Genomic DNA, 10,487 nt, shown 5'->3' on the forward strand with positions numbered 1-10,487 from the left:
CACACATACACACACACACACACACACACACACACACACACACACACACACACACACACACACACACACACACACACACACACACTGCCCTGGGCTATATTGGGACTATGGGCATGTCTCAAATCACACCGTATACCCTACATAGTCCACTACTATGGGCCCTGGTTGAGGCTATATTGGGACTATGGGCATGTCTCAAATCACACCGTATACCCTACATAGTCCACTACTATGGGCCCTGGTTGAGGCTATATTGGGACTATGGGCATGTCTCAAATCACACCGTATTCCCTACATAGTCCACTACTATGGGCCCTGGTTGAGGCTATATTGGGACCATGGGCATGTCTCAAATCACACTATATTCCTTATATAGTCCACTACTATGGGCCCTGGTCAAAAGTAGTGAACTATATAGGGGACAGGGTGCCATTTGGAATAGGTCCTATAGTCCCTGTGCCCAAGGAAGCGAAGGTAACCTGGCTAAATGATTACCGCCCCGTGGCACTCAGGTCTGTAGTCATGAAGTGCTTTGAAAGGCTGGTCATGGCTCACATCAACAGCATCATCCCAGACACCCTAGACCCACTACAATTCGCATACCGCCCCAACAGATCCACAGATGACGTTACCTCAATCGCACTCCACACTGCCCTTTCCCACCTAGGACAAAAAAGGAAGACCTATGTGATAATGCTTTTCATTGACTACAACTCAGCGTTCAACACGATAGTGCCCTCAAAGCTCATCACTAAGCTAAGGACTCTGGGACTAAACACCTCCCTCTGCAACTGGATCCTGGACTTCATGACGGGCCACCCCCAGGTGGTAAGAGTAGGCAACAACACGTCAGCCACGCTGATCCTTAACACTGGGGCCCCTCAGGGGTGTGTGCTTAGTCCCCTCCTGCATTCCCTGTTTACCCATGACTGCATGGCCAAACACGACTCCAACACCATCATTAAGTTTGCTGACGACACGACAGTGGTAGGCCTGATCACCGACAACGATGAGACGGCCTGTAGGGAGGAGGTCAGAGACCTGGCAGTGTGGTGCCAGGACAACAACCTCTCCCTCAACGATGAGACGGCCTGTAGGGAGGAGGTCAGAGACCTGGCAGTGTGGTGTCAGGACAACAACCTCTCCCTCAATGTGAGCAAGACAAAGGAGCTGATTGTGGAATACAGGAAAAGGAGGGCCGAACAGGACCCCATTAACATTGATGGGGCTGTAGTGGAGCGGGTCGAGAGTTTCAAGTTCCTTGGTGTCCACATCACCAACAAACTATCATGGTCCAAACACACCAAGATTGTGAAACAAACCAGAAATAAGACGAAAAAAAACAGAAAACTTGACCGTGCAGAACTATTCACCACATCAAAGTCAATACAGCTGCAAGTATCTTGGAGTATTTCTCTATAAGATTGGCATATCTAGCCACTGGGATTATTGCCCATTCTTCAAGGCAAAACTGCTCCAGCTCCTTCAAGTTGGATGGGTTCCGCTGGTGCACAGCAATCTTTAGGTCATACCACAGATTCTCAAATGGATTGAGGTCTGGGTTTTGACTAGGCCATTCCAAGACATTTAAATGTTTCCCCTTAAACCACTCGAGTGTTGCTTTAATAGTTTGCTTAGGGTCATTGTCCTGCTGGAAGGTGAACCTCCGTCCCAGTCTCAAATCTCTGGAAGACTGAAACGGGTTTCCCTCAAGAATTTCCCTGTATTTAGCGCCATCCATCATCCCTTCAATTCTGACCAGTTTCCCAGACCCTGCCGATGGAAAAACATCCCCACAACATGATGCTGCCACCACCATGCTTCACTGTGTGGATGGTGTTTCCCAGACCCTGCCGATGGAAAAACATCCCCACAACATGATGCTGCCACCACCATGCTTCACTGTGTGGATGGTGTTTCCCAGACCCTGCCGATGGAAAAACATCCCCACAACATGATGCTGCCACCACCATGCTTCACTGTGTGGATGGTGTTTCCCAGACCCTGCTGATGGAAAAACATCCCCACAGCATGATGCTGCCACCACCATGCTTCACTGTGTGGATGGTGTTTCCCAGACCCTGCCAATGGAAAAACATCCCCACAGCATGATGCTGCCACCACCATGCTTCACTGTGTGGATGGTGTTTCCCAGACCCTGCTGATGGAAAAACATCCCCACAACATGATGCTGCCAAAAAGCTGAATTTTAGTCTCATCTGACCAGAGTACCTTCTTCTGTATGTTTGCGGAGTCTCCCACATGCCTTTTGGCAAAAGCCAAACATGTAAACTTGTTTTTTTCTTCCTTAAGCAACTGCTTTTTTTCTGGCCACTCTTCCGTAAAGCCCAGGGACACTAAAGTCCATGGAGAATAAGAGCACCTCCCCCCAGCTGCCCACTGCCCTGAGGATAGGAAACACTGTCACCACCGATAAAGCCGCGATATTTGAGAATTTCAATAAGCATTTTTCTACAGCTGGCCATGCTTTCCACCTGGCTACCCCTACCCCGGACAACAGCCCTGCATCCCCCACAGCAACTTGCCCAAGCCTCCCCCATTTCTCCTTCACCCAAATTCAGATTGCTGATGTTCTGAAAGAGCTGCAAAATCTGGGCCCCTACAAATCAGCCGGGCTAGACAATCTGGACCCTCTCTTTCTAAAATTATCAGCCGAATTTGTTGCAACCCCAGTATCTCTACTTGTACACTCATCTTCTGCACATCTATGACTCCAGTGTTTAATTGCTACATTGTAATTATTTTGCCACTATGGCCTATTTATTGCCTTACCTCCGTTATCCTACCTTATTTGCACACACTGTATAAAGACTTTTTCTATTGTATTATTGACTGTATGTTTTGTTTACTCCATGTGTAACTCTGTTGTTGTTGTTTGTGTTGCACTGCTTTGCTTTATCTTGGCCAGGTCGCAGTTGTAAATGAGAACTTGTTCTCAACTAGTCTACCTGGTTAAATAAAGGTGAAATAAAAATTAAATAAAATGTTTGGGGAGTCTCCCACATGCTTTTTGGCGAACACCAAACATGTTTGCTTATTTATTTCTGGCCACTCTTCCGTAAAGCCCAGCTCTGTGGAGTGTACGGCTTAAAGTGGTCCTATGGACAGATACTCCAATCTCCACTGTGGAGCTTTGCAGCTCCTTCAGGGTTATCTTTGGTCTCTTTGTTGCCTCTCTGATTAATGCCCTCTTTGCCTGGTCTGTGAGTTTTGGTGGGCGGCCATCTCTTGGCAGGTTTGTTGTGGTGCCATATTCTTTCCATTTTTTAATAATGGATTTAATGGTGCTCTGTGGGATGTTCAATGTTTCTGATATTTTTTTATAACCCAACCCTGATCTGTACTTCTCCACAACTTTGTCCCTGACCTATTTGGAGAGCTCCTTGGTCTTCATGGTTCTCTTGCTTGGTGGTGCCACTTGGTCTTCATGGTTCTCTTGTTTGGTGGTGCCCCTTGCTTGGTGGTGCTCCTTGGTGTTCATGGTTCTCTTGCTTGGTGGTGCCCCTTGCTTGGTGGTGCTCCTTGGTCTTCATGGTTCTCTTGTTTGGTGGTGCCCCTTGCTTGGTGGTGCTCCTTGGTGTTCATGGTTCTCTTGCTTGGTGGTGCCCCTTGCATGGTGGTGCCCCTTGCTTGGTGGTGCCCCTTGCTTGGTGGTGCCCCTTGCTTGGTGGTGCCCCTTGCTTGGTGGTGCCCCTTGCTTGGTGGTGCTCCTTGGTCTTCATGGTTCTCTTGCTTGGTGGTGCCCCTTGCTTGGTGGTGCCCCTTGCTTGGTGGTGCCCCTTGCTTGGTGGTGCCCCTTGCTTGGTGGTGCCCCTTGCTTGGTGGTGCTCCTTGGTCTTCATGGTTCTCTTGCTTGGTGGTGCCCCTTGCTTGGTGGTGCCCCTTGCTTGGTGGTGCCCCTTGCTTGGTGGTGCCCCTTGCTTGGTGGTGCTCCTTGGTCTTCATGGTTCTCTTGCTTGGTGGTGCCCCTTGCATGGTGGTGCCCCTTGCTTGGTGGTGCCCCTTGCTTGGTGGTGCCCCTTGCTTGGTGGTGCCCCTTGCTTGGTGGTGCTCCTTGGTCTTCATGGTTCTCTTGCTTGGTGGTGCCCCTTGCATGGTGGTGCCCCTTGCATGGTGCTGCCCCTTGCTTGGTGGTACCCCTTGCTTGGTGGTGTTACAGACTCTGGGTTCTTTCAGAACAGGATGTATGTTTACTGTCATATGCCACTTTCATTGCACCCAGGTGGACCTTATTTAACTAATGATGTGACTTCTGAAGGTAATTGGTTGCACCAGATCTTGTTTAGGGGCTTCATAGCAAAAGGGGTGAATCCACACACCACTTTTCCATTTTTTTATTTTATTTCAGGAAACTATTTTAAAAATTATTATTTCACTTCACCAATTTGGACTATTTTGTGTCTGTCCATTTAAATTACAGATTGTAATACAACAAAGGAAAAACGCCAAGTGGGATGAATACTTTTGCAAGGCACTGCACATGTACAGATTGCCTCCACTAACCTGTACCCCCCCACACTGACTCGGTACCGGTACCCCCTGTATATAGCCTCCACACTGACTCGGTACCGGTACCCCCTGTATATACCCCCCACACTGACTCGGTACTGGTGCCCCCTGTATATACCCTCCACACTGACTCGGTACCGGTGCCCCCTGTATATACCCTCCACACTGACTCGGTACTGGTGCCCCCCTGTATATAGCCTCCACACTGACTCGGTACTGGGGCCCCCCTGTATATAGCCCCCTGCACTGACTCGGTACCGGTGCCCCCTGTATATAGCCTCCACACTGACTCGGTACCAGTGCCCCCTGTATATAGCCCCCACACTGACTTGGTACTGGTGCCCCCTGTATATACCCCCCACACTGACTCAGTACTGGTGCCCCCTGTATATAGCCCCCAGACATCTTCTCTGACTAATGATTACCCTGGTCCATCTTCTCTGACTAATGATTACCCTGGTCCAGACCTGGACCTGCTTCAGTTCAGACATCTTCTCTGACTAATGATTACCCTGGTCCAGACCTGGACCTGCTTCAGTTCAGACATCTTCTCTGACTAATGATTACCCTGGTCCAGACCTGGACCTGCTTCAGTTCAGACATCTTCTCTGACTAATGATTACCCTGGTCCATCTTCTCTGACTAATGATTACCCTGATCCATCTTCTCTGACTAATGATTACCCTGGTCCATCTTCTCTGGCTAATGATTACCCTGGTCCAGACCTGGACCTGCTTCAGAGAAGATGACTAAAGCATAAACATGTACTGTACTGTCTGGCATGGCAATAATCAGAGGAGTGGGCTAAAACACACAGAGATCTATACCAGGCTATGATGAGGAAGTCTGTATTCAGAGGAGTGGGCTAAAAAAGCACATAGAGATCTATACCAGGCTGTGAAGAGGAAGTCTGTAATCAGAGGAGTGGGCTACAACACACAGAGATCTATACCAGGCTATGAAGAGGAAGTCTGTAATCAGAGGAGTGGACTAAAGCACACAGAGATCTATACTAGGCTATGAAAACGAAGTCTGTAATCAGAGGAGTGGGCTAAAACACACAGAGATCTATACCAGGCTATGAAGAGGAAGTCTGTAATCAGAGGAGTGGGCTAAAACACACAAGGATCTATACCAGGCTATGAAAAGGAAGTCTGTAATCAGAGGAGTGGACAAAAACACACAGAGATCTATACCAGGCTATGAAGAGGAAGTCAAAAGATACTTGACAACAACCTGATTCAGTAAACAAATGCTTTTATTTTCACTGAAAAATAAAATAAATAATTCTCAGTGAAACCTCCATCTACAAACAAAAACAACACATACAGGCCTTTTTTCAGACAACAAATCGCAAACTAAATGCTATTGGAACAAAACAAAAACAACAAGAGAAAACAGAATGTCTTGCCAGAATACGATATGAGGTATACTACAGAATGCACGTATCCTAGTATCGTACACAGAACTTCGTACAAGTTTAAAGTAAACACCATTCTCTTTGACGGCAAGCTACAAAAACAAAACACCTTCCTTTTAAAGCCAACGGGTAACAATGTATTATAAAGCAGCTGTAATGCATTAAGGTGTGACCACATCTATCGTCTCATTATCGTCTCGTAGTAATGACTAAATAACAGGCATTTTGAGTCCGTTTAAAACAAGAAAGGTGTCTCCACGTCTCTAACTATCATCAGACTGTTGGAACAGAGGAGGTGTCTCCTGATCTCTAACTATCATCAGACTGTTGGAACAGAGGAGGTGTCTCCTGATCTCTAACTATCATCAGACTGTTGGAACGGAGGAGGTGTCTCCTGATCTCTAACTATCATCAGACTGTTGGAACAGAGGAGGTGTCTCCTGATCTCTAACTATCATCAGACTGTTGGAACAGAGGAGGTGTCTCCTGATCTCTAACTATCATCAGACTGTTGGAACGGAGGAGGTGTCTCCTGATCTCTAACTATCATCAGACTGTTGGAACGGAGGAGGTGTCTCCTGATCTCTAACTATCATCAGACTGTTGGAACAGAGGAGGTGTCTCCTGATCTCTAACTATCATCAGACTGTTGGAACAGAGGAGGTGTCTCCTGATCTCTAACTATCATCAGACTGTTGGAAAAGAGGAGGTGTCTCCTGATCTCTAACTATCATCAGACTGTTGGAACAGAGGAGGTGTCTCCTGATCTCTAACTATCATCAGACTGTTGGAACAGAGGAGGCGTCTCCTGATCTCTAACTATCATCAGACTGTTGGAACAGAGGAGGTGTCTCCTGATCTCTAACTATCATCAGACTGTTGGAACAGAGGAGGTGTCTCCTGATCTCTAACTATCATCAGACTGTTGGAACGGAGGAGGTGTCTCCTGATCTCTAACTATCATCAGACTGTTGGAACAGAGGAGGTGTCTACTGATCTCTAACTATCATCAGACTGTTGGAACGGAGGAGGTGTCTCCTGATCTCTAACTATCATCAGACTGTTGGAACAGAGGAGGTGTCTCCTGATCTCTAACTATCATCAGACTGTTGGAACAGAGGAGGTGTCTCCTGATCTCTAACTATCATCAGACTGTTGGAACGGAGGAGGTGTCTCCACGTCTCTAACTATCATCAGACTGTTGGAACAGAGGAGGTGTCTCCTGATCTCTAACTATCATCAGACTGTTGGAACAGAGGAGGTGTCTCCTGATCTCTAACTATCATCAGACTGTTGGAACAGAGGAGGTGTCTCCTGATCTCTAACTATCATCAGACTGTTGGAACGGAGGAGGTGTCTCCACGTCTCTAACTATCATCAGACTGTTGGAACAGAGGAGGTGTCTCCTGATCTCTAACTATCATCAGACTGTTGGAACAGAGGAGGTGTCTCCTGATCTCTAACTATCATCAGACTGTTGGAACAGAGGAGGTGTCTCCTGATCTCTAACTATCATCAGACTGTTGGAACGGAGGAGGTGTCTCCTGATCTCTAACTATCATCAGACTGTTGGAACGGAGGAGGTGTCTCCTGATCTCTAACTATCATCAGACTATTGGAACAGAGGAGGTGTCTCCTGATCTCTAACTATCATCAGACTGTTGGAACGGAGGAGGTGTCTCCTGATCTCTAACTATCATCAGACTGTTGGAACGGAGGAGGTGTCTCCACGTCTCTAACTATCATCAGACTGTTGGAACGGAGGAGGTGTCTCCACGTCTCTAACTATCATCAGACTGTTGGAACAGAGGAGGTGTCTCCTGATCTCTAACTATCATCAGACTGTTGGAACAGAGGAGGTGTCTCCTGATCTCTAACTATCATCAGACTGTTGGAACAGAGGAGGTGTCTCCTGATCTCTAACTATCATCAGACTGTTGGAACGGAGGAGGTGTCTCCACGTCTCTAACTATCATCAGACTGTTGGAACAGAGGAGGTGTCTCCTGATCTCTAACTATCATCAGACTGTTGGAACAGAGGAGGTGTCTCCTGATCTCTAACTATCATCAGACTGTTGGAACGGAGGAGGTGTCTCCTGATCTCTAACTATCATCAGACTGTTGGAACGGAGGAGGTGTCTCCTGATCTCTAACTATCATCAGACTGTTGGAACGGAGGAGGTGTCTCCTGATCTCTAACTATCATCAGACTGTTGGAACGGAGGAGGTGTCTCCACGTCTCTAACTATCATCAGACTGTTGGAACGGAGGAGGTGTCTCCACGTCTCTAACTATCATCAGACTGTTGGAACGGAGGAGGTGTCTCCTGATCTCTAACTATCATCAGACTGTTGGAACGGAGGAGGTGTCTCCACGTCTCTAACTATCATCAGACTGTTGGAACGGAGGAGGTGTCTCCTGATCTCTAACTATCATCAGACTGTTGGAACGGAGGAGGTGTCTCCTGATCTCTAACTATCATCAGACTGTTGGAACGGAGGAGGTGTCTCCACGTCTCTAACTATCATCAGACTGTTGGAACGGAGGAGGTGTCTCCTGATCTCTAACTATCATCAGACTGTTGGAACGGAGGAGGTGTCTCCAAGTCTCTAACTATCATCAGACTGTTGGAACGGAGGAGGTGTCTCCACGTCTCTAACTATCATCAGACTGTTGGAACGGAGGAGGTGTCTCCACGTCTCTAACTATCATCAGACTGTTGGAACGGAGGAGGTGTCTCCTGATCTCTAACTATCATCAGACTGTTGGAACAGAGGAGGTGTCTCCACGTCTCTAACTATCATCAGACTGTTGGAACAGAGGAGGTGTCTCCTGATCTCTAACTATCATCAGACTGTTGGAACAGAGGAGGTGTCTCCTGATCTCTAACTATCATCAGACTGTTGGAACAGAGGAGGTGTCTCCTGATCTCTAACTATCATCAGACTGTTGGAACGGAGGAGGTGTCTCCTGATCTCTAACTATCATCAGACTGTTGGAACAGAGGAGGTGTCTCCACGTCTCTAACTATCATCAGACTGTTGGAACAGAGGAGGTGTCTCCTGATCTCTAACTATCATCAGACTGTTGGAACAGAGGAGGTGTCTCCACGTCTCTAACTATCATCAGACTGTTGGAACAGAGGAGGTGTCTCCTGATCTCTAACTATCATCAGACTGTTGGAACGGAGGAGGTGTCTCCACGTCTCTAACTATCATCAGACTGTTGGAACGGAGGAGGTGTCTCCTGATCTCTAACTATCATCAGACTGTTGGAACAGAGGAGGTGTCTCCTGATCTCTAACTATCATCAGACTGTTGGAACGGAGGAAGTGTCTCCTGATCTCTAACTATCATCAGACTGTTGGAACGGAGGAGGTGTCTCCACGTCTCTAACTATCATCAGACTGTTGGAACGGAGGAGGTGTCTCCTGATCTCTAACTATCATCAGACTGTTGGAACAGAGGAGGTGTCTCCACGTCTCTAACTATCATCAGACTGTTGGAACAGAGGAGGTGTCTCCTGATCTCTAACTATCATCAGACTGTTGGAACAGAGGAGGTGTCTCCTGATCTCTAACTATCATCAGACTGTTGGAACAGAGGAGGTGTCTCCTGATCTCTAACTATCATCAGACTGTTGGAACGGAGGAGGGGTCTCCTGATCTCTAACTATCATCAGACTGTTGGAACAGAGGAGGTGTCTCCACGTCTCTAACTATCATCAGACTGTTGGAACAGAGGAGGTGTCTCCTGATCTCTAACTATCATCAGACTGTTGGAACAGAGGAGGTGTCTCCACGTCTCTAACTATCATCAGACTGTTGGAACAGAGGAGGTGTCTCCTGATCTCTAACTATCATCAGACTGTTGGAACGGAGGAGGTGTCTCCACGTCTCTAACTATCATCAGACTGTTGGAACGGAGGAGGTGTCTCCTGATCTCTAACTATCATCAGACTGTTGGAACAGAGGAGGTGTCTCCTGATCTCTAACTATCATCAGACTGTTGGAACGGAGGAAGTGTCTCCTGATCTCTAACTATCATCAGACTGTTGGAACGGAGGAGGTGTCTCCTGATCTCTAACTATCATCAGACTGTTGGAACGGAGGAGGTGTCTCCTGATCTCTAACTATCATCAGACTGTTGGAACAGAGGAGGTGTCTCCTGATCTCTAACTATCATCAGACTGTTGGAACAGAGGAGGTGTCTCCTGATCTCTAACTATCATCAGACTGTTGGAACGGAGGAGGTGTCTCCTGATCTCTAACTATCATCAGACTGTTGGAACAGAGGAGGTGTCTCCTGATCTCTAACTATCATCAGACTGTTGGAACAGAGGAGGTGTCTCCTGATCTCTAACTATCATCAGACTGTTGGAACGGAGGAGGTGTCTCCTGATCTCTAACTATCATCAGACTGTTGGAACGGAGGAGGTGTCTCCTGATCTCTAACTATCATCAGACTGTTGGAACGGAGGAGGTGTCTCGTAGTAATGACTAAATAACATTTTGAATCCGTTTAAAACAAGAAAGAAA

This window comes from Oncorhynchus clarkii, unplaced genomic scaffold (assembly GCF_045791955.1).
Source record: "Oncorhynchus clarkii lewisi isolate Uvic-CL-2024 unplaced genomic scaffold, UVic_Ocla_1.0 unplaced_contig_8632_pilon_pilon, whole genome shotgun sequence".
Taxonomy (NCBI): Eukaryota; Metazoa; Chordata; class Actinopteri; order Salmoniformes; family Salmonidae; genus Oncorhynchus; species Oncorhynchus clarkii.